This window comes from Podarcis melisellensis (assembly GCF_964234715.1).
Source record: "Podarcis melisellensis genome assembly, chromosome: 3".
Lineage (NCBI taxonomy): Eukaryota > Metazoa > Chordata > Lepidosauria > Squamata > Lacertidae > Podarcis > Podarcis melisellensis.
Window position 1 is genome coordinate 9,034,313 of NC_138530.1, and position 23,755 is coordinate 9,058,067.

Sequence of the window (23,755 nt, forward strand, 5' to 3'; positions counted from 1 at the left end):
TTCCGCTGATAAGCCGCTTAACAGCTGATCGCTGGAAGCCGCTTGACAGCTGTAGCGCTAATCCGCTAAGCTGTCAATGGGCTTGCTTCGCAAGATGAAAAAACCGCTATACGAAGAGCCTCACGGAACGGATTAATTTCGTCTTGCGAGGCACCACTGTATATAAAAGAACCATGACGATAGAGGGCCACAATGAGGACATCTATCCCTGCCATCTGCAAAGTAGTTCCGCCATGTGCTTCTGGTGTCGTCATCCTAAAATAAAAGTACCAAACCTTTTTGCTTCTTGCTTTGCAACTGTGGAGCAAAATTTCAAATGGTAGACTTTAAATTCCACACCACAAATACAAAATTTCAGGTGAATTTTCTGTAGGTAAGATGAAGAGAGGAATACTGGGGAAACTTAAATTTGCTCACTTAACTTTAGGGTAGGAGCTAGTGCATCTCTGAGTATCCTAAGAATGTAAGAAGAAGAGACCTGCTGGATCAGGCGAGTGGCCCATCTAGTCTAGCATCCTATTCTCACGGTGAACAACCACCTGCATATGGGAAACCTAAAAGCAGGAACTGAGTGCAACACCCCTCTCCCAGCAACTGGGACTCAGAAGCATAAACTGCCTCTGATGCTAGAAGTAGAACATTGCCATCATGGCCATTAGCCACTGATAGATGAACAAGTCTATTAGGCACATTAATGACGAATAACTTAACATGCTGAATCCTCTTTCAAAGCCATCCAAGTTGGTGGCCAACATTATACCTTGTGAAATCAGTTTCCATAGATTAATTTTGTACATAGTTTCACTATATTCTATTCACGTTCCTCTCACTGGTATCAACTACCTCCTGGGATTGGGTATGATGCAGGAGTTCACTCTATGCCAGGTATTTGGACCGTAGCTGGTGCTACATTTAATAACAATGGCCACAGAAAATCGTCACACATGGAGTCTGTTTCCGAGTAATATTGGTAAAGGCTTCTCATGCCTTCTTCTCGGGAAGAAATTTAAACTAGTTTGAAGATAGAATAGTTGGTTGGAGTCCTTGAAAACTTAGGTCCCTTCTCCCTCATTCTGGACTCTTGTTTTATTTTTTAAATTCAGTTTATTTAATTAATAGGTTTATATCCTGCCTATTAGCAGGATAAACTCTTTGCAAGGCAGCTTACAAAAGATTTAAGAACAGTATAAACCCCAAATAATAAGACAAAGCAATAAAATAACAAATTGGCACTTGTAATAAAAAAGCCTTAATAGCCATTCCATACAAAGCTAATCAATAAAAGACACGTTCCTTAATAAAAGTGTTTTCAAAGCAGGCCTGACACTACAACCCTGTGAGGTAGATCAGTCTAAGAAGATATTTTAATGGTCTTACTGGGATAATGACAGGGCATAATCAGCCTTCGTTTTTTCCAATGATACCCACCCAGCTAGCTCTGTGGAGCTGGCCTGGCTAGTTGTTGTTGTTGTTGTTGTTTAGTCGTGTCCGACTCTTCATGACCCCATGGACCAGAGAACGCCAGGCACCTCTGTCCTCCACTGCCTCCCGCAGTTTGGTCAAACTCATGCTGGTGACCTCAAACTCATGCTGCTAACCTCTGGCTAGTTAGCATAAACTGAATCCAGGAATTTCTGTGCTCAGCACAGTTCAATCAAACCTTGATTAAGTCTTAACTTTTCCTAATTCCAGTCGTTATGGGTGACTTGCACCCACAGACTCTGACCCCTAAAACTTACAACAGTATTAAATTTTGTGTGTGACATTCAGGCATTAAATGTTTATGGGCTCACACTTAAGATGTCAAGTGTACACCTGAAAGCACACTGTGTGAGCCGCTCTTGGTAATAAGAGATTCCCCCCTTCCTTTTCGGTTGCTTTGCTCCGCGTCAGAACAACAGCTTCCGACAAACTGCTTGCTGTTGAATCAGGACAAGGGTAATTATGCAGAACTGCACAACCCCCTCATTCCCCTCTCTCTGTGTGCGGTGAAGGAATAGCCTCCGTGACTACTACTTGAGGCCTGAGGTTGCAGTGGTAGCCATGGCATATCATTGTGGCCTGGAGATACATCCCATAATGGATCTCTCCTGTGTGAAGTCTGTTGACTCAGGCTTCCTGCCAGGACTAGCGTCTAAACATATGGGCCTTGTCTACCCTTGGAACCGGCCCAGCTTTTCAGCCATTGTTGCCGACAAGCAGCTGAAAAAGGGGAAGCTACGCTTTGAATGGCTTCAGCGTCTCCCAGCAGGCCTGAGAAATGATGGCTTCGTGTCACGCTCGCCCCAGTTTGCAGCCCTTATTACACCCCTGCTAATCTGCTGTAGGTTATTCTTCAAGGGAGGCAGGGGAGAGAGAGAGAGGAAAGATGTATCTTGCTGTGGACAGAGAATTCCCTCAGATCTCAAGAAAAAAGCAAGGCAAGCTACTAACCCCAATGGCTATATTCTGCCTCCACTGTTGAAGGCAGTATGCATCTGAATACCAGTTGCTGTAAGCCACGGGACGGGAGAGTGCAGTTGCACTCGGGTCCTGCTTATCGTCTTCCCATGGGCTTACTGTTGGCCACTGGATGCTGGATCAGATGGTCCACTAGCCTGATCCGGTAGACTCTTCTTATGTTCTTAGGTTGGTATTCGGTACAGTGGTACCTCGCAAGATGAAATTAATTCGTTTTGCGAGCTTTTTCGTCTTGCGAATTTTTCGTCTTGCGAAGCACGGATTCCCATAGTAATGTTTAAGTTGTATAAGCACGGATTCCCATAGGAATGTATGAGTTGCTCCTCGAAGTCAAGTCGCAACTGCACCTCTTCAAGCAATGCACCCTGGGTATTAACGGTTTTAAGAAAAAGGAAACAAACTTGCAAGACGTTTTCGTCTTGCAAAGCAAGCCCATAGGGAAATTCGTCTTGCGAAGCAACTAAAAAACCCGAAAAACTCTTTCGTCTTGCAAGTTTTTCGTCTTACGAGGCATTCGTCTTGCGAGGTACCACTGTATAGTGCTGAATAAGTTGTTCTGTCAGTGCAAGGATTTCTCTTTGTGCAACGGACCATCTCCCCCTGCGCATGCGCAGCCGCTAAATATGTTCTTACACACCCTCTGGAGCGGGGTGTGTGTGTGGCACACACATGGGGCAGAGGGGGGGGGTGCTCCATTGTGCTAGCAGTAATCCTCGCACTCACAGGACAGTTTAGTTAAAGACCATTCTTACATTCTGTTCTCTGCACTGCAATGTGCATTGTTGCCTATAAAGGCACTACCAAAGCACAAGACACTTTAGAGATTTCCACTGACACAGAAGGCGTGTTTCTGCCCCAAAGAGTTTACAGTTCAAAACTGTCAAGAGTGGTAGCAGCTTCCTGTGTTCCTGTGTCTTGGGAGTTGTTAGTTACGTGTTGCATTCTTTAGTAAAGTGTGTGTGGATGTATAATATACCTGGTACATAAAGACCCTTGGGTCTTATTGGCTGATTGACATGCTTATAGAGTAATGCCTCTTTTTAAAAATATGTATATATATATAAAGTTCTAACACTAGAACTTACAGAATCTCTGTTTTTAAGTCACAGAACCATTCAAACAAATCAGTCATATGAGTAATGTCTCCTTTAAGAGCGTCCTTCCATTTGCAGTGTTTATAAATAATTATATTTTTAAGATAGTGTATAAAAACATACCCCATTAATGGGGAGACCAGTTTAGCGGATTAAAAGTTTATATTAGTTCATGCAACTGACTAGTCTACATCCAACTCTAGATCTTCAGTATTCAGGGTTGTCGAGAGTTCTAATCTAACAACATCTCTGGGCTAGTGAAAAGATTGTTGCATGCCTGTATAATGCAATTTTTAATGTATGTCTGTATGCAGCTGTAAAACGTTGCTGGAGAAACCTAGTGTCCCGCTGCTTTCTAAAAGTCATATTCTAGTCTTGGAAAGGCAAAAATGTCTAGTTGCTCTTAGCGAAACCATAAATTAGGATACCTCCCTCTACCAGCATGCACACATGCATACAGACACCCACAAACAATAATTCTTCCTCTACACACTTAAAGATTTCCACCCAGCCTAGCATAAGCCAAGAAGAATTTTGGCTACTGAGGGCTATTTTTATATGAGAGTGTGGAAACAAAGAATTACAATGGAAGTTTCAGGTATAAACTTAAATTATAGCTGTCACTTCCAGGCGATCGCCCTCATACAAAATGCTTATAAGGATTCCATCTCGCTTGGGAAGGATTCCAGCTAGTTGGACCAAAGCGTATCACACACCTGCCAGTGCTAGATTCACGCATCAGTGACATGGAATGGCCCCAGCGTGCCTCTGGAAGGTTTGTAGCATATTGTGCTTCTGAAGGATGGGTTTTAAGGGCTGAGGCTAACAGAATATTTAGTGGTGTTCTGGTGTCAGTACCTGCACATCCCTGTCCAATTAATTTAGACCCCAGGTTGGCAAACATTTTCATAGTGAGGGCATCCTGGATCTAGAAAATGCCATTTAAAACTCATTGTTAAAATGTTTTCAGGTAGGAACATTGGAAACTCTGTTATACCGTGTCAAACCGTCTGTCTGTCCAATGCAGTATTCTCTACATTCACCAGCAGCAGGTCTCTCTAGAGTTTCAGAAAAGGAACCTTTCCAGCCCTACCTGGAAATGTTGGAGATTGAATCTGGGGACCTGCTGCATGCAAATCAGATACTATGAGCTATGACTTTCTCCCCTAAATCAAGTTGAGGTAGGTTTCCAGCAAACTACAATGGCCACGAACTTAAGCTGAAATTAGCAAATGAAGTTGAGATACTGATTTTCTTGCTGTTCGTTGAAGACATGCTGACTCATGGTCTGAGAGGACCTAGCTAGCTATAGTCCCCATTTCTGTAACATGGCAAGCTCATGCCACATCTGCTTTCACCTAATAGATGACTGTTGTGATAGTGTTTCTACCTACAGCCTGTCTCACCAAACAGCAAATTGAGATCCCAGGGCTTAGTATCTTGGAATCTTTCTAAGAACATCTTGGCAGCTGGAATGTTCATAAACACCCCATAACTCCTTGGTTTATCTGATTGAATATATATTGGTATGGAAATCTGCTAGTTTTCTACAACCTACATGTTCTGTGCTTTTAATTTAATCCTCCATTCATTTCTCTACTACCATAAGAACAGCCGTAACAGATTAACCGAAGCTGCCTTTGCAAATAGAGATATAGGTAAATGAATGCACACATATGACTGGATTGTGGCAAGGGCTGTTGAATCCTCACCTCTTCCACCAATTTCTAGGCCAGCATCTATAGAAACAGAGCTATATTTTCCTGTAGATTAACAAGACAAGCTGACACTGTGTCCCCGCAAGCCATGGGAGGCTGACAAAGTAGCGTCATTTAGTTGGTAAGCGGCCCTGCTTAATTCCCAGCCCTTCTGCACCAACTGATTGCAGGGGCAATCATCTTTATTTTATAAATCCTCCAAGTTAAGATGCTTCCTGCAGAAGTGAAATGCAAGTTAAATTAAGTATGAATTCTGATTGCAAAAGCAGCTCATCTAGAGCATTTATCCGAGTGTGACAGTAAACAGAAGGATTGAAAACACAACCTTTTTGCTTGATCTGTGGAGAGCTCCCCCTCCCTCCGCCATCCCTTTCTTGGCAGGAAAACAACAACAATGCCTAGTGGTTGGCTTACTTGGACTTTCTCGGTTAAGTAGTACCATAGCCTGTTCTGCAAAGTGTACTTGTAGATCTAAACCCATCCATTATTAGAGCAACCTTGGTAATAAGAGGAGGGTTGTTCTTCTGTGTGAGACAGGGCAGTAGCTTTCCAGCTTCATTTCTGTGAGGAAACTCTTTCACAGTGACTCATCTGCCATGAAGCTGCAGTGCATGGCAGAAGATATGGGATGATGATCTGGGGCACATGCCCTAGACCTGCACGTAGATCCTTCTCTGAGTTGGTTGGACATCACCATTGAGGGTGTAAGGGTAGCCAACCTGGTGCCCTCCAGATGTTTGTTTTAGTGTATTTATTTACTTAGCAAGTTGTATATACTTGCTTAATAATAATAAATAAAAATCAGTTTACATAAAATAATATTTTTTTTAAAATAATGAAAACAGACAAAAAAAAAGTAGACATCAAATTGTCATCAAAATCTTGATAAAACTAACAGCTTTAAAAACAAATATCATCTGGGTAGGTTGCCAGAACAACAATCTTTTTTAGCCAGTGTTGAAAACAGTACAACAAAGGTAATATTGATAGGCAGGGAGTGCCAGAGAATTGGTGCTATCATACTAAAAGATTGATTTCTCGCAATTATTTATTTTGTATATAATTATTTATTTTGAAAATGTCATAGTTGTTCTATATTTAAAAGAAACACAAAATGATGTACCATATAGAAATCAAATACAATATAGTAATACTCAAATAAAAATCAATTAAACTAACAGTATGCTTTCCAGCTTAAAAATAGACACGATCACACACCCATCTATATCCCTCAGTACAAAATTCTAACTAGTCATTTTATACAACAAAGACAGCTGACTAGATAAAAAGTAATACAGGCTCATGAATCAACTACAGCTCCTATCTTCCTTATTGATAGGCCATTCTGGCTGTTGCTGATGGGATTTGTAGTTCACAAAAACTAGAGGGCACCATATTGGCTAACCCTAGGTTAGAGTATTGTAGTAAGACTGGGAGTCTCAGCTTCAAATCCCATTCAGTTGTAAAGTTTACCTGGTGAGCTTGGCCTAGTCACTATCTCTCAGGTTAACCTGCTTAAAATGGGGCTGAAAGTAGAGTTTAACTAAGTAGAGTTTAGATAACTAGGAGAGCAGCAGATGGGACCCTCTCTTTGAATTTCAGTAGCAGAGTACACTATATGATAAACTGTGTCCTTGTTTTTGTTGGTGCCAAGATCTACATTTGGGGCAAGTATTCTTTGGTGAGAGAACCCCAGGTGAGATTTAAAATCAGAAAACAAGCAGCAAAGTAAAGCATGGAAATATAGGCTGTTAGACCTTTAAAATATGCCCGTGTGAGTTCCAAAGCTTCCCCCTTCCTTTAGTACAGGATAGGAGGAGGAGACCACACCTTTAATAAGTTAAAGATGGTTTACTTACAAATTCTCCAAAGGTCAGATTCATGTGCTTTTCCATACAGCATTCAGAAAAGGTTGCACAGGCAGTAAAAATTGGCTTTGTTACAAAGTTGTGAAAGTTGGTATACTATTGGTATAGAAACACAAGAATGGCTTATAAGAACCATGGGGTCTGAGTTTCCGCAATTAGCTCAAACCTCACTTGTTGAGCTTTTCAAGTAGACCGAAGGGGAACAATAGCTTCCTCCCAAGGTGAGGAGGAGTGACCTAGCTAAGCCTGGCAGGACAGCTTACTCTATGCCATTAACCACTCCATGCATTAGACTTAAGCATGTTGGTTATATGAGGCTGGTTATCCCACAGTTTTCTTATGAAAAAGAATCTACCTTGTTTAATAAGTACCTCCCCTCATGTTAGTTTACATCCACTTTTGCATTAACCACATATTGTTCAGATATCCAAATAAGGCAGATTGTAATTCAGCAAAATGCATGCTCTCTGCAAACCACAATTACAAACCCACTTCAAACTGACATCTTCTCAACGGGGCCAATGTAACTCAATTGTAAAATCAGTGTTACGATAAAACAACGCAGCCAGAGCAATATAAACCAGACAGTGGCCAAATCTTGAAGGTTTGTGACGATGACAGTGCTTTGACCAGGCACTGAAAACCGTAATGGTTAGCCTGGCAGATCTCCCAAGGGAGATTGTTCTATAGGTATGTCAGTACCACTCAACATTACGACTGCACGAAACTTCCAGTGGATTTAACTTGGAAAGAGAAGCAGCCTGAGAGGAGCTCTGTAAGATACACTGGGTCCAATCTATTTTCACCCGCGCCCTCAGTCACATCATTCTCACGTGGCCCGCTCATATTTTGATAACTGCAGCAGTAATGGTAGAGTCCTAACCCTGGCTGCAGGCTGTTTGGGTAGAAAGGGCTGTGGGAGGCAGATCACAGAGCCAGACTAGAGCTGGTGCAGCAGTTGGGCTCAGTGCCCAATTGTGGTGGCAGCGGGGCCAATTTGGGATTCTTCTAATAACACTACAGTGGTGCCTCGCAAGACGAAAAGAATCTGTTCCGCGATTCTCTTCGTCTAGCGGTTTTTTTGTCTTGTGAAGCAAGCCCATTGACAGCTTAGCGGATTAGCGCTACAGCGGTCTAGCGGCTTCTAGCGATCAGCTGTTAAGCGGCTTATCAGCGGATCAGCTGTTAAGCGGCTTAGCGGCTTAGGAAAAGGGGGGGAAGCGGAAAAAACCCGCGGGGACTCGCAAGATTTTTTCGTCTTGCGAAGCAACCCCATAGGGAAATTCGTTTTGCGAAGCACCTCCAAAACGGAAAACCCTTTCGTCTAGCGGGTTTTCCGTCTTGCGAGGCGTTCATCTTGCAGGGCACCACTGTACATTTAATTGGACTGCTGTTGCGGTGATGTTGTTCTGGCTTGTGAATTTATGCTTTTATTGGACCGTGCTGTTTAAAGGTTTATGTTTATCGCTGGCTGTTTTGAATTATGGGTCATATTGTGGTTTTTGCCTTTAAGAATGTTGTTCCATTTTATATATTGTTATTTGTTTTTGTAGGCTGCCTTGTAGGGAAAGTTTTTCAAAAGACTGGGGCATATAAATTGATCAAATAAACAAACACTACTTCCTTCAGTTGCCCCAGAGGCTCCAGTTTCCTTAACCCTGCTCACTCTTCCTTATTGCCCCCTTTGGCCTTGAACCCACTTCCAGATCAGCTGTATGATGTCGTCTTTCTCTTTTCCTTCAAATCCCTCCTCCTGTCAAGACCCGCCTCTTTGGCTGAAGACTCTGGTTTCAGCCCTTAATCCTCCACTCCACTTGAAACAAAGACCAAATACGTGTGACTGAACTCACTCGCATTTCTCACTCCTGACTTTTATCTCCACCTAGAATGAAATTTAGATTGAAAGCTTCTTAAGGCAAATGCCTAATTTGTCTGCAAAGCTACAACTTATAAGACAAAATAAATGTGTGTGTGTGGGGGGGGGAATCAATCATCGCAATAGTTTCTTGCCTCATCACTACAATAAATACTTTTTTTGAAAAATTACGCTTTACTCTGGAAAGCTTAATTTTGGTTGTATGTATCAATGCTATACAAACAACTCTCCGTTGTTGTATGAATGTTTGCACAGTTATTGTACTGTTACAATCCACAGTTAACCCCCCCTTTTAAAGGACACCTATTTCCCTCAAGTTGCTCAATACTATTACTTAGAGAATTGTCAGCAATATACTTTTTTCCTTTAAAAAAACCACCAGAATCAAATTTCCTAACCAACATCTGGCGGAAATCCGACCAAGCTCATGAATTAATTAATTATTATTAATGCCGTGAATGAATGGTCGCTGGGAAGTGTGTGTACTTTAGAGCTGTAATTAAATATTCTCACTCAGGCACTTCCCTGTTTTTGTAAATTAGACTTGTATTTTATGGTCCTTTTGTTTTGTTTAATAGGAAAAAATTGTTCACTGTGAATTTTACATTTTCGTCAGGCATGGAATGCAAGGGAGCTTTTTAATATTCATACTTCTCATCCTTACCAAACACATCTTTTGGCGACAGTTGTTTTGAGGCTTTGCAAAGGAGACACATCTGCAATGTTGCTGTTAGGAACACCGTAGGATTAGAACATTCTTCCTGCTACGTTTGTTTATAGACTTCATGGCAAAGTTCCACGGTTGAACACCAGGGAACGTGAGGTACCTTGACTTAGTAATCCTGTCTTGCTGGAGTATGTTGAAGATGTGTTGCTCTCAAAATCTTAGGGGACTTCAGAGAAATAAATAGGTAAGGACCAGCACTTGCAATGGTTCAGTATGTCATAAGCCTGTGGAATTCACTGCCTCATGATGTTGTCACAGTACTAGAAATCAGGGACACCCACATGATGCTCCGTGTTGAAAGATTCAGGACGGAGAAAAGAAAGTGCTACTTCACAACACACATGGTTAAACTGGAACTCACAAGAGGCAGTGATGGTGACCAATGTGGGTGGCTTTTAAAGAGGATTAGGCAAATTTATGGAGGATAAGGCTGTCAGTGGCTGCTAGCCAAGTTGACTGTGCTTTTCCTTCACTGCTGGAGACAAGAGTGCTTCCACAGGAGGGGAGAGGGCTCTTATGCCCAGATCCTGCTTGTGGGTTTCCCACAGGAATTGGTTGGCCACCGTGAGAACAGGATGTTGGACCAGATTCTAGCAAGCTCTTCTTATGTACTTATAAACATATACACATTCTCTCCCCTCTTTAATAGGTATATGGATTCACAATATTCATTATTTAAAATAGGAAATAAAGCCAAGCATGTGTTGTGATTCCTTTTTTATACTTCATACTAGAGATACAGATGGCTCTGAGGAATAATCACATGTGGTCTTGAAAAACGGATTGTTGTAGTTGTCGTCGCCAACTCCCCTCTCCCAGCTTTCCTGTTCTTTCAGGTTTCGTTTATTTTGTTTTAAATTTCTTTATTTAGGAGTGTGCAACCTTTTAGGTGACAAACTAACATTTTGTCACAGCTGACAAATTATTCTGGGTTACTTTAAAGCTGATGCCTTGTTTTGCCGATTTGGGCGAAAGTCAGCCCGTGAAATTTCAAACTCAAATATGGTCCAGTATACTTCTTTTAACAGTAACGACAACATCGTGAAAGTGTTTACATGCACAAACAAAATTAATCGAAACAGTATCTGGAGGAATTGGCGGTGAGAAGCATTTTGCATAAACTTGAAACCTAGGGAGGAGCTCAGGGATAGTACATTCTTTCCAGATTTGCTTTTGAGGGAGGACACATACAGACAGAGCTGCCTTATACCAAGTCTGTAACTGTCTAGTACATTCTACTCTTAAAGGCTTTGGGGAATTCTTTGTGTGGACAGGCGGAGTCCCCAGATCCCGTGCGGCCCCCCCCCCGTCATGTGGAATAACGACTCAAGACAACGTGCTATGCGATTAAATTGGCCACAACCTTATTAAATTTCAAATGTGGGTAGACCTTGGCTCAGGCTTTGGGCGTTCTCCCTCCCCAGTCCCCAGCCGGGGACCTAGGGAGCATCAGGGTTATCCAGTGTGTGGGGGGGGGGATGGGCCGGCTCTGGAGAACATATGTTCAAGCAGAGATAGCCGCCCCGTTACGCCGCCGCCGCCAGGGAGAGCAATGACGACCTTTCGGCGTACGGTCAAAGCCTCCCTTCAGAAACCCCTTTAACGGGGAACCCTGGTATTGCTGCCGCAAAGAGGAAGATGGACTAAAGGATTCCGCCCAAGGCCTGATACCGCCAAAGTTGTGACGTTTTGGTACGGGAAAGGCGAAACCTGCCAATGCAGGGAAATTCCTTTCCGGCCCTTTAACAGCGACCTTAACGTAGCAGCGCCCGCATACCTGTGAAGAAAAGTTAACCTGCAAAATAAGACATTAACTGAGGGTGGGTAGGGTGGGAGAAGCTCTGGAGCCAAGTGAGGATTCCCAGGTAAGATCCTCCCTCTATTGTGGGGGCAGGTAATCCCTCCCCTACCTGGCCTGGTCTCCTTGGCAACGCTTCCCCCAGGTGGGATTGGACAACTGACTGAGGTAGGCGGAGACCTCCAGGTATCCCACCTGAGGGAAGGCAAAGTCAAGCCTATGCTGTTGGAGCCACTCCAGATCTAGAGGCTGCGCGCGTCCACGCAAAGGGCGCCCCCCGTTTTAAGCGGGGAGCGTTCATTCCGCTCTCCTTATAGGCCTATGTTTCTGCAGACCCAGCTTCTTCACTGTCTCCTTCATGCATGTAAACTAGTAGGACCCGGCTGCAAAAGTTCTTGCCACCACAAAGTTGTTAAGTCTTTATGTGCCTCGTAATTCTTTGCTTGCTTAAAGGGTAAAAAAAGGCATCCTACAACAATCGTGTTCCCGTGAGCCTTATATTTTTCCTGGTATTATGAAGCAAGCCTATTGTTGAAAGTCATCCTTAACAGTTGCAGATGGCAAGGAACACTTTCGTCCACTTGAGAACTGCAAGAAAGGGCTGGCTGGACTGGGTGACACAGTGGTTTTCCAACTTTCCTTATCAGGGATGTGACGGCTGCATCCCAAGGAGGGTGTTTTGTCTAATCAGTAACTTAACATGTGAATTTCTTCTGTGTCACTGGAGGCCAAAGCCACTTCTTCTTCTCTTCCTATCAGTTCCTTCTGACAACTTTAGCAAATGCAGCTGGGCGAGGGGGAAAGTTAGGATTGCTAAAGTAAACAATTTGCTACACGTGGTATGTTATCACTTTTTGACATTTGGGCTGGGTGGGGTGATTCCCCACCCTCCTTGGGCCATCTATCTTGTATCTTCCAGCTATGTATCTGTATTGGTAACAGGTAAAATGTTGTTTTTTTGTCCAGCCGGGTAAATAGGTTTTTCTGGTGTGTTGACCTGTTTGCTAAATCTATTTATTTGCTGTATATTATATTATACACACACCCCTTCCTCAAAGGCGCTTAAGGCATTATATATCATTTTATCCTCACAACAACCCTGTGGACTAGGTTATATTGAAAAATAATGACTGGCCCAATATCATCTAATGACTCAGTGAGAAACTAGAACCCAGGTGTTTCCAAGTCCTAGTATGACACTTTACCACTACATCAAACAAATGGTGTTCACTGAAGTGCACACCTAAAGAACATAAAACTGTGAACCTGACAGTGCAGCATGTGCACTGGGACTGGCTACAGTTTCCTGTTGGGTCTACATTTGATGGCAAACCAAGGTTTGTTGCTTTGTGGCTGGAAGAGGGTATCAGGGTGATACTAGCAATATAAGGGCACTCAACAGCATTGCATAGTGGGCACGTGAGCCCCAGAAGGAGGAGAGAAAAATGTTTCTCTGTTTTGGGTTGGCATAATTGTTAAGAGTATCAACTTGGCTGCCTCTATTGCCACTTCCTTCTGTAGCTGGGTCTTTGTTTTGGAACAAGTGCTGGTCAAATAAGCTTTTGTTTGCGGTCCATCAGTTGGCTGGCAACAAAACTTTTCAGGGAGGCAAACAATGAGGAAGCTGTTGGCTTGGCGGCCAAGGGGCATCTGTGATATTACTGGCAAGGCATACTGATGCGAAAGAAAGGAGGTTTGTTGGACACGAGTGTGTGGGAGAAGAGCACACAGTAGCAGGAGGAGCTCTTTGGAACTTCATGCTCTTCTAGTCAAAAGTGCACTCTGAAGTGTTTTTTGTATTTTTTAAAAAAGAAAGACCTCTCGTCTTCCTCCTTAAAGGCAGGGCTGTGCATTCTTCTTCTTCTTCTTCTTCTTCTTCTTCTTCTTCTTCTTCTTCTTCTTCTTCTTCTTCTTCTTCTTCTTCTTCTTGGCAGGGGTGGGAAGAGAGAGCAACCAAATTATATGCCAGATTCTGAACAAAGCTGGAAAATTTACTGTAATACAAGAATCGTATGTCACCTAAGTGGAATGAATAAACATAATAAATTACTGTTTAAAGGAAACCTCTCCATTTGCTGGACCCTGCATGGGCCACATGTCTTCCAACATGGAAATTGGGAACGGGGTGGGGTGGGGGAGACAACAAGGAGACTTTTGAGGGGCTATGGCAAACTGGCAGCTGGGTTAGAGGGTTAGCCCATGGATTTGGGGAATAAAATCATGGTTTATGTGTTGTAGCTCTGAATAATAATAATAATAATAATAATAATAATAATAATAATAATACAACAATAACAGCAGCTTATTATTTATACCCCGCCCATCTGGCCCATTCTGTTGGCGGCTCCCAACAGAATATTAAACAGAATAAGACATCAAACATTAAAAACTTCCCTAACCAGGGTTGCCTTCAGATGTTTTCTAAAAGTCATATACTTGTTTATTTCCTTGACATCTGATGGGGGGGGGGGCATTCCACTCTGCCTGGCTGCTTGTAACCTCACTTCTCGCACTGAGGGAACCGTCAGAAGGCCCTCAGAGCTGGACCTCAGTGTCCAGGCTGAACACTTGGAAACGTACTGGGAGCCAATGTAGGTCTTTCAGGACCGGTGTCATATGGTCTGAACTAGCTCTAGGCATCATATGATAAATATGGCGCTAGTAGCCTCCACTTGGGTATGACAGATCCCCATAAGTCCTCATCGGCAGGCACCTTAAGGACCCTCTACTTTCTTTTCTACTAAATAATACAATTTATTTCATCTCAAGGAGCTCAAAGTGCCCCCCCATCTTTGCATTTTATCCTCACAGCAGCTATATGAACTAGATTATGAACACTCAAACCACTACACTGGCTCCTCAGTAAGGTTTGAATGGGGATTTCCTGTTTCATAGCTCAACTTTTTTTGTCTTGTTTTCAGTCACTAGAATATTTGGGTTATCAACAGCTCTAAATAGCATTAGGAAGCTTGGATCACTTCCTATGTCTTTCCTCAGAGATATAATGTGTAATTGAAGCAGTTTCTTTATATCATGCAGTAGAAGTAAACTCTTCCTGGTTGTAATACAGTGTTAAAGGAACGGTCAGCAGTAGTCCCAAACAAAACAAAAAGCCCCCAAACTGATTGCAGATGCTGTTACCGAAATGACATTACGTCCGTATGCCCTTTCCTTCACATTTTCCTGTAATCCTGTTATGGCACCGTCCCATTACCTCAAGCACTGTCATCTTTAAATGCTGTCAAATCTTAACTGGATTGCCAAGGGCATCAGGAAGGAGTTTAGGAGGTGAACTTGATGGTAATTTCAGCCAGAACATTTCTATCTGTTGCTTTCTCATGTAACTCTACTACACCACCAGCACCACCACCATTATTATTATTATTATTATTATTATTATTATTATTATTATTATTATCATCATCATCACAAACAAAATACTAAAATCAATTGAAATAAACTCAATCAATAAAAACCTGAAAAACAAACATACACAGATGTATACAAATTCAAGACAGGTGTAGCCAATCCTGCTCCAACAAAAGAGACCACAAATACTTAAAAACCCTTCAAGCTACATATGATGTGCACAGTGTACAGTATTTTAAATGAAATAATTGAGGTAAAATAAGCACTTTACATCTTTTTGGGCTGTACTCAAAGTGAACAAGAAGAATAGGCTTTTTTATTTTTTTAAGGGGGAAAGTGTTTGGATGAAGTTTTTGTAGGCAGGATTCCCTGCATCTTTTCTTTGTTCTGTTGTTCAACGTGCCTTATGCCACTGTTACTCAATATAATTGTCAGATCATGGAACTTCATCCTCTGACCTATTGGTTGGCCCAGGTTTTTTTTTAAACTGTCTTTTAGGCTCTTGGATTTGACAAGTCTTTGGTCTGATTCAGCAGGGTTCAACTTATATTTACATGCCTCTTATCTGTTCAGTATAAGAAAGGACCTGCTTGTAGCTTTGTGCTATTAATTCCTGCCAAATTCCAAGGCTGTTTCACTAATATAATGGTAAGAATGTGAAGCCACAGCACAGTTATAATTATGTAGAAGATGATGGTTCTCCAGAGCTGCTCTCTTGAGTTTCTTGGAATGAGTCACAAGGAATTTCACCAGGTTCGTGACATGCACTTCTGCTACTTGTATTACCCAGAGGTTAAAGAGCTAGTATTGTGTGTTTCGTAGTGGCTGAAGACATGTTTGTCATGGTAGTGATGAGATTGTGGTTGCAGCAAAACAACTCATTTAAGAAGTTTGAATTCATTAGCCTGGTCTGTGTAGACTTGCATATAATTGGGCTGTATTTAAAATAAGATTTATAATAGGGAATGAACTTCATGTGGGGCCGTTCTTGAATTTGGTCTGGAAGCTGCAGTTGGTGCAAAATACTGCCAGGCTATTGACAACATTTGAAACTTCTACTGAATGCTTTGCTAGATGCAAGGTTTTGTAACTGGTGTACAAAACCCTCGATGGTTCTGGACCGGAGTACCTGAGAAGCTGCCTCTCCCACCCACTTAGATCTATGGATGAAGATCTGTTGACGATGCCACACACCCCTACAGTAAAGCATGCTGTGACTCAGGCATGTGCTTTTAGTATCGTGGTGCCAGTCCTCTGGAATTCTCTCACTTTCGAAGCGAAGCAAGCTCCGATACCGTATTGTTTTCAATGCTTGCTTGTTTACTTCCAGGCAGTCTATTTTATGTCTTGCTGGCTTTTATGTTTTGAATAATGCTTTATGGTCGGTTTTCTGTTTTATTCTTGTACTGTTGAATGTAGAGTGGTTTCTACATTCTGAATAAATAAATACATACTGTAATTCATTTGCTACAATAAATTGAAGCCGTTATCAAATGTCCCTCTCTTTTGAAACTGACTTAAGCTTTCTTCAGATGTTCAAAGGCATGTGCCCTAAACCTGCAGGGGCCTGTGGGACGGACACTTGCTCCATCCCAGTGTCCCCATATGACCACCCTGCCCTCTCCTAACCTCCACAGTAGATGCCTTTAGAATCCCACCTTGTGAGAAGTTCCAGATTGTAGGGATGATTCTAATCACCTTCTGAATGCAGTTTGAATTCCCAATTTTGCACTAAATATGCAATGTTTAGGATGGGGGTTGACGGCAGGGTTTGTGTGTTCATCCCCTCTCTACCTCAATCCCTCATTGCTCTTTCAAATGAGGGCTTTAATTGCAGGACAAGTTTGAATCTGAAAAGCTGGCTTTATGAACTGGATCCAGAAATGGGAAGTCCAACCTGGTGTGAGACCTTACCTAGAGTCATGGAGATGTTGCTATCCAGAGAAGCAGAGATTGTAGGCAGACCACTTCTTTCCTTTTTCAGCTCCCTTGCTTGACTAGAGCTGCATACCCACCTACATGAGAATATGAACACAGCGTTATTGACTTCTGAGTAGACATATTTAGTATTGTGTGGTTAGTGGTGGGGAACATTCTTTGCATGTAGAAGGTCTCCTATTCAATTCCTGGCATCTCCTGAGAGGAGAGGGAAAGACCCTAGTTAAAAATTGTGGAAAGTGGCTGCCAGGCAGAATGGACAAGAATGAGCCAGTGTGCGTTGTTTTATGCCATGGTTATCTCTTAGATTCTCCTAAATGGCCGCCTGGCCAGTTCCTCTTTTGCTGTTGTCTTCCAAGCTCATCCACTTCCCCTCTCATTTCCTGATACTTTAGTGCCATGAAGATGGAGGTTTTTCCTATTTCTTATCATGACTGCCCATCTGGCCAGTTTTTGAGGAAAGAGAGGCACATCTCTAGACAGATTCTAAACTCACCCTGTTAAGAACAGAACGGAAAATTGCCCCCACTCCAAATCTAAACTATGGATAGCAGCTGAGCCAGCCAGAGGATATTCTTTGCGGTATCTCCCTCGCTATCCCAAACTTGTTAATCAGCTGAAGAACCAGATCCTGATGCCTCTTCCTCACATTGCCCAGCAGTTTGATCCTTGAGCAGTTACCGTTGAGTTCAGTAACGCACCGTTTGCACTGAACGCTCCTTTTATGTGGAAGAGTTTCAGAAGCTGGTCCACTGAATAGCAAGGAAGATTACGCCATTAATTTGTGCATTAGGCTCTCATACAAAGGCTCTCACCGGTAGCTAAGTGCTACCAATTAACACACTGAAGTGTGTGTTCCCTCCAACAAAACGCTTATCTTGGTAAATGTAAAGGGCTCTCTATGAAAGGTAACAGATGCTGAAAAGGCCCTTTTCTCCATTGTGAAGGCCATCCTACTGTTCTAGTGGGTGTCCTTCACATCCACACAAGGCTGGTCACAGAGACGTGGCTGTTAGGACAAGAGCCAGGAATCCCATACCTGCTCACTGCTTGTCACCTTGAGGGTCAGCCCCTGCAGAAGCATTGCATTGCAGATCAAATGACAGCAGGTTGTCACTGATTTCCTGTATTATTATGGTTATGTTTACAGAGGGAAGAGGGAGCCATTTTGGATTTTCTGCCTTAGGTCTCTCCCACTTCTGTTGCAGCATCAGTCCCTTTCCTCAGACATGAGGCATTTCTCTCTCTCCAGCTCAGCTAAGACACAGAAACACACCCTGCTTGTGTTGTATGTTGCTGAGCTGCGCCCTTGAGGTTGATGTTATGAGAAGGGGGCCCTTTGAGAGCCATGTTGCAAAATTTTCTGGAGCATACAGGAGGTCTGGTACTTCAGTCTTGTCCTGGGTGAAGTAATACTGCAGCCTGGCATGAGACACTCAGTGCATTCCTCTGCTCTTGTGCAACTGTTAAATATAGTTTGCATTCTTCTGACCTAGATATGTTCCTGGCTACCTGTGCAAATCTCCCACCCCAGTCCCAAGAGAGTTGTGATGTGTGAAGGTGGAACTGTCCTCCATTCTGTTGAGGTTCCTGACTACAACTGTTGGCACTGCAATTCTAAATACGCTAGCGCCTAAATAAATCTCACACAGCAGATGCATGGGTTAGACTTCTATCCTTCCCCCCTCCCCCTCAAATGAAAAGCAGCAGCGAGAACTGGCCAGTTTGTGTAGTGTGGGGTGGCTAACCTGTGGCCCTCCAGATGTTGCTGAATTGCAACTCCCTTCAGCCCCTGACCAGTGGTCAGGGATGAAAGCAGCCACGGTTGATCAACATCTGGAGGGCTGCAGGTTAGCCACTCCTGGAGAGCAGGCTGGGAGGATGCTTAATTGCCTCTCCAGTAGCTCTTTTTCCACGCAAATGCTTTCTTTCAGACTGCATTTCCACCAGTGGGAGAAAATTCACTGGTGGGATTAAAAAATACAATAGTGTAGGAGGATTCTAAGGAGGAAAACAGCTGGTGTGGAAAGGGTTAAGCAGTGCTCATAATAACATAGGATGCTGCCTTATACCCACTCGAACCAAACCATTGGCCCAGGATTTCAGGGGTCTCTCCCAGCTCAACCTGGATATGACAAAGATTGAATGTAGAGATGTTCTACCACTAAGCTACAGCAGTTCCCCAGTTCCGTGACTACTGCTGCTGTTATTTGTGTTATCATTTTCACCATAATCAATAAAAATAGCAAAAATAATCATTGTCAGAAGATGGTTATGTGAGTTTGGTCCTTAAGTAAGCGAATAGATGTGTGTAAGGCATCTCAGAATGCCTTAAATCCATGAGTTGTGGGTCTTTCCTTCCAGCATATGCTCATTTGTTATGCCTGGTTCTTCCACTTTTGATCTTCCCTTTTTGTGACAGTTTCTTTTTCCATAAGGTCCCAGGAATATCGTCTGCCTAATTACTCTACATAGGGCTTAATTTTAATCAAGAGCCCTAACATGCTCCATTTTAAGATTCTTCCAGCAATCATAGATGTACCCTGAGTGAGTGAGACCTAGGATCTTATATATTTGTATGTCAGTATTTCTTTCTCTCAGTGAAAATGTAAACTGTGCATTGCCATAGGGCACGCTGAGCTTTTTCAAGCCTGCCATCCCTTGGGATGAATTCTTTTGGGTCAGGCAGGACCTTACTGGGAGATGTAATTTATGCTTCAATGCATCATCTGGCTACGACAAAGTTAATATATTCTTGGGCATTTTGTAAATTGTTTTTAAACCCCTTGCCATATGGCCCAATAACCAAAGATAGGAATCAGGTTGCAGGAATAATATCCTTAAAAACATGCATATAAATCTATCATCCTGAAAGCTGGGCCACCAGCACACACACTCCAGCAAGAATGGCCTTAGTTTGTTTATTTACTATTTGATTTATTACATACAGGACAATAGTGTGTGTGTGTGTGTGTGTGTGTGTGTGTGTGTGTTTTAAAATTTATTTATTTATTTTCAGGCATTAGTTCTAACCCTGAACTCTAGTTACCTTGGTGAAATAAATTGGATCACTCTGCAGAAAGTCGTTTCACATAGATTCAAGCCTTTCTACTCTTACCTGATAGACTCTTGTCTATCTTAGGTTTCATTCTAATCATTGTGTGCTAAAGAAGATGCTAATTTATAAATAATAATAGATTGAGCATAGCTTCAGATAGCTGGGTTGGTTTTTCCTTTCTCTGTTCTGCACTTTAAGGAATGTACCTATTGCTTTAATGTGGAGTGACCTGGAAAGAAAGGACCAGATTACTTAACCACTACACCACACTGGCTCTCCCCACTTGTAATTCCCAGTGCTGGTAGAACATAACTGTTGGGGCTAATGGCCATTGACAGCCTTATCATCCAAGTATTTTTCTTAATACCCTTTAAGAGTCATCCATGTTGCTTGCCATTGTTAATATTACCACTGAGGGAACCCTGATAAGTTTCTGAGGAACCTTAAAAGACAGTTTGGAAACCAGTGCCTTAGCAATTTAAAGCATTTTTTCCTTTCTGAAAAATAAAAAAAATCAGCCATAGTTATTGCATCATTTCCCTTCTCTCTCATATGATAGTGAGTGAAGTCAAAAGTATCAGTGCTGATTTGTCATAAAAATACTCACTTTTTTAAAAAAAACAACCCTTCCCTCTCGAACGAGGAACTGAATCATGCTGGACCCCAAGGTGACAGGGACTGAGTGCTAACAGCTGTGATTCCTGCTCCTTTAAGTAGCCCCTTTACTGCAAAAGATGGGGCTGGGGTGGAAGGACTAGATGGGAAGCATTTCCTCACAAATCACCGCTTCACTGACAGCGAGGAGATGCTCTCTCTAGAGCACTGAGGCTTGGCTGCATTGTTTTAATAGCACAGGTGTACTTTCTTCTCCTCCTCCCTATAAAACTACACATTTCAAGCTCAACTGGAACCGGCACCTCTGTGTTGAGTTCTTCACCTTCCAATCACAACATGTAACATCTGTGTACACCATATATCGTGACATCATCCCATGGCACATGGGAATCACCTACTGGTGATCAGGCTGGGAAGCTTTGAACATCTTGTCTCTATTCTTATGGGGTCACCAAGGTCTGTGGTACATCCCTGTAAACATGTAGGCTTGCATTTTATCTAAATCTATGTGCAATATCGAGTATGAGTCCTGAGATTAAAGGTGGATGCTCTTAGGTATGTCATCTGACCCAGCTGGAAATGGATTGCTAGGCGGGCTTTTGGTCTGATTCAGCAGGGTTTTAAAGCTTTTGAGTGCAACACCTGACTGTTTACCAGGGGCAAGGGCCCTTTCTTCTGTTGAGGGACACATCCTCTCAAGGCTGAAACGTTAGGGGCAACATACATGCAGCGAGACAAAAGTGGGTGGGGTTGGAACCACAGTATTTGTACCCTTCATTTCTGCCACCCAGACCCTCCAACTTTTCTCTGATGAAAATAGGGACATCCTAAGGAGAAGGGCAATGACAGGCCTAAGACAGCATCTTAAGAAGTAGAGACATCACCTTGCCAACAAAGGTTCGTATAGTTAAAGCTATGGTTTTCCCAGTAGTGATGTATGGAAGTGAGAGCTGGACCATAAAGAAGGCTGATCGCTGAAGAATTGATGCTTTTGAATTATGGTGCTGGAGGAGACTCTTGAGAGTCCCATGGACTGCAAGAAGATCAAACCTCTCCATTCTGAAGGAAATCAGCCCTGAGTGCTCACTGGAAGGGCAGATCGTGAAGCTGAGGCTCCAATACTTTGGCCACCTCATGAGAAGAGAAGACTCCCTGGAAAAGACCCTGATGTTGGGAAAGATGGAGGGCACAAGGAGAAGGGGGCGACAGAGGACGAGATGTTGGATAGTGTTTTCAAGGTTACCAGCATGAGTTTGACCAAACTGCGGGAGGCAGTGGAGGACAGAGGTGCCTGGCGTTCTCTGGTCCATGGGGTCACGAAGAGTTGGACACGACTAAACGACTAAACAACAACAAAGGAGAAGCAGGACATTCTGGGATGAAATCAGAAACTCAGGGATGTCCCTGGAAAATAGGGACACTTGGAGGGTCTGGTGTCACCCCCTTTCTCTTTTTTTTTAAAAAAAATCCTTGCCATTCACATAAACTTAGGGCAAAGGCCACATGAAACTGCACTGAGGGTTGCAGGTTTCTCACCTGTTGCGTATGCTATAGTGAACTTCTCTCCAGAAGTGCCACGGATGTTTGCTTGCTAGTCTACCGGTTGGGCACCTCTGTTTTAAAAATAGGTGATAGGAGAGCAGATAAGTGTGCAATATAAATACTAAGTTTTGTTGTTCTTCTTATTACCAATAATAATACTAATATCAATGCCACAACCATTACAAACCCCAACACTGTTCATGTGCAGAAAAATACTGTCTTTTCTGCCCGCCCAGTAGAATAATTAATGAACATGACTAGAATTGCCTTAAAAAGGTGTTTTACACAGAGTAGTCCCATTCACAAACCTACCGTAGTCGTTTTGACTAACTTCAGAGACTCTACTCTGAGCATTAGTATCATTGGATTCTACCCTGTGCTGAAAATAAATAAATAAATCCATGTTCTTTCCGTGCCAAAGCAGCTCAGTCTCCATCCAGAAAATGCTAATTCTTTGCTTAAAATAACGGATGTGAATCATTCACATTTTAATGTCAGTTTTGCATAAATGTGTTTTAGTTCTGCACCTGGTATCGGAGTTTTTGGAGAGCTCAGGACTCTTCATTTATTATTTATATTTTCTGGAGGCCAGGAATGATCTTGCAGCAGGAAGAGAATTGCCGATGAGTGAGGGGGTGAAAGCTTTGTGCCAGAAGAGAAGGACAAGTGACCCAGGGCAACTTAATTTTTCCTCTTGCACATCTGATTGCATTCTGCAAATGCCATCCTAGGCCTGGAATGCTGCACATGGGAATTTGCTGGGGAAACAATCCTGATGCTGCAATGGGGAGGGGTGGTGGTGGATGGAGAAAAAAAGAAGAAGGGAGGAAATGCAAATATCCTTGCACTGCAGTCTGTATGCAGAGAGCAGGGCACAATGGCCCTTTGTGTAGGTGAGCAGGAGGAAGGGCATGGGCAAGGCTCACTCCTTTTTTCCTCCCTTTTCCCTTCCTAAGCCACTCAGCAACAAAGGGCAAGAACTGTTCCTCTTCTCCTGGAAAGCTAGTTCAAGGGGGAAGGACACAGTAGGCCAGCCCAGCTTATTCCCTTCTCTTCACCTTTCTCCATCTTATCCAGTTTCCCAGGTTGCAGCACACTTCCCCACTGAGTAGGCATTTCTGGCCCTAGTGTTATGGGTGCAAGGTGTGCTATGTATGCCCTAATGGTATGTCAAGGCTGGTTTTAGGGGCAAGAGACTGCTGTGACACTCAGGGGTCGATGAAATAGTCCAAATGGTTCATCTTCACTTATAAAGCTGGCAAATCATTCCCGTGTGGCCCAGCTTTGTGTTCAGATTTTGGTTTGGTTTTGCCTGGAGTGTCTTGGAACTCTGGAGGTGTCTCTTTGCTCCACTTTCCACCCAGATAGCACAGGCTTGTGCCCCTTGAGGGACTGACTTGGTGCCCTGATCCCTGAAGTGCCCCCAGGCTCAGTTAAACTTTAAGCCAAACTTGTCCAATGTGCTGCTTCTTGAGAAGGCAAAATCCTACAGCAGCTCTCGCTGCCCATGAGCAATAGATTCTTCTCAGGCTTCCCACACCTTTCCCCATTTTAATTAGTTTCCCTTAGCAATTAGATCCAACCCTAGATAAATAATATCACTGCACATTTCATTATGCTAATATGTGAGCAGCTAGCGCACGAGAACCGGCGCATGATGAACAAGTGCAATTTATACAGAAGAATTTCCAG

At 42.9% G+C, this 23,755-nt stretch overlaps 1 protein-coding gene across 3 annotated transcripts in view; it reads left to right on the forward strand.

Moving 5' to 3' along the window:
* BCL11A (BCL11 transcription factor A) overlaps positions 1 to 23,755 on the forward strand; it is a 249,058-nt gene that overhangs the window by 170,803 nt on the left and 54,500 nt on the right. The window lies entirely within an intron of this gene.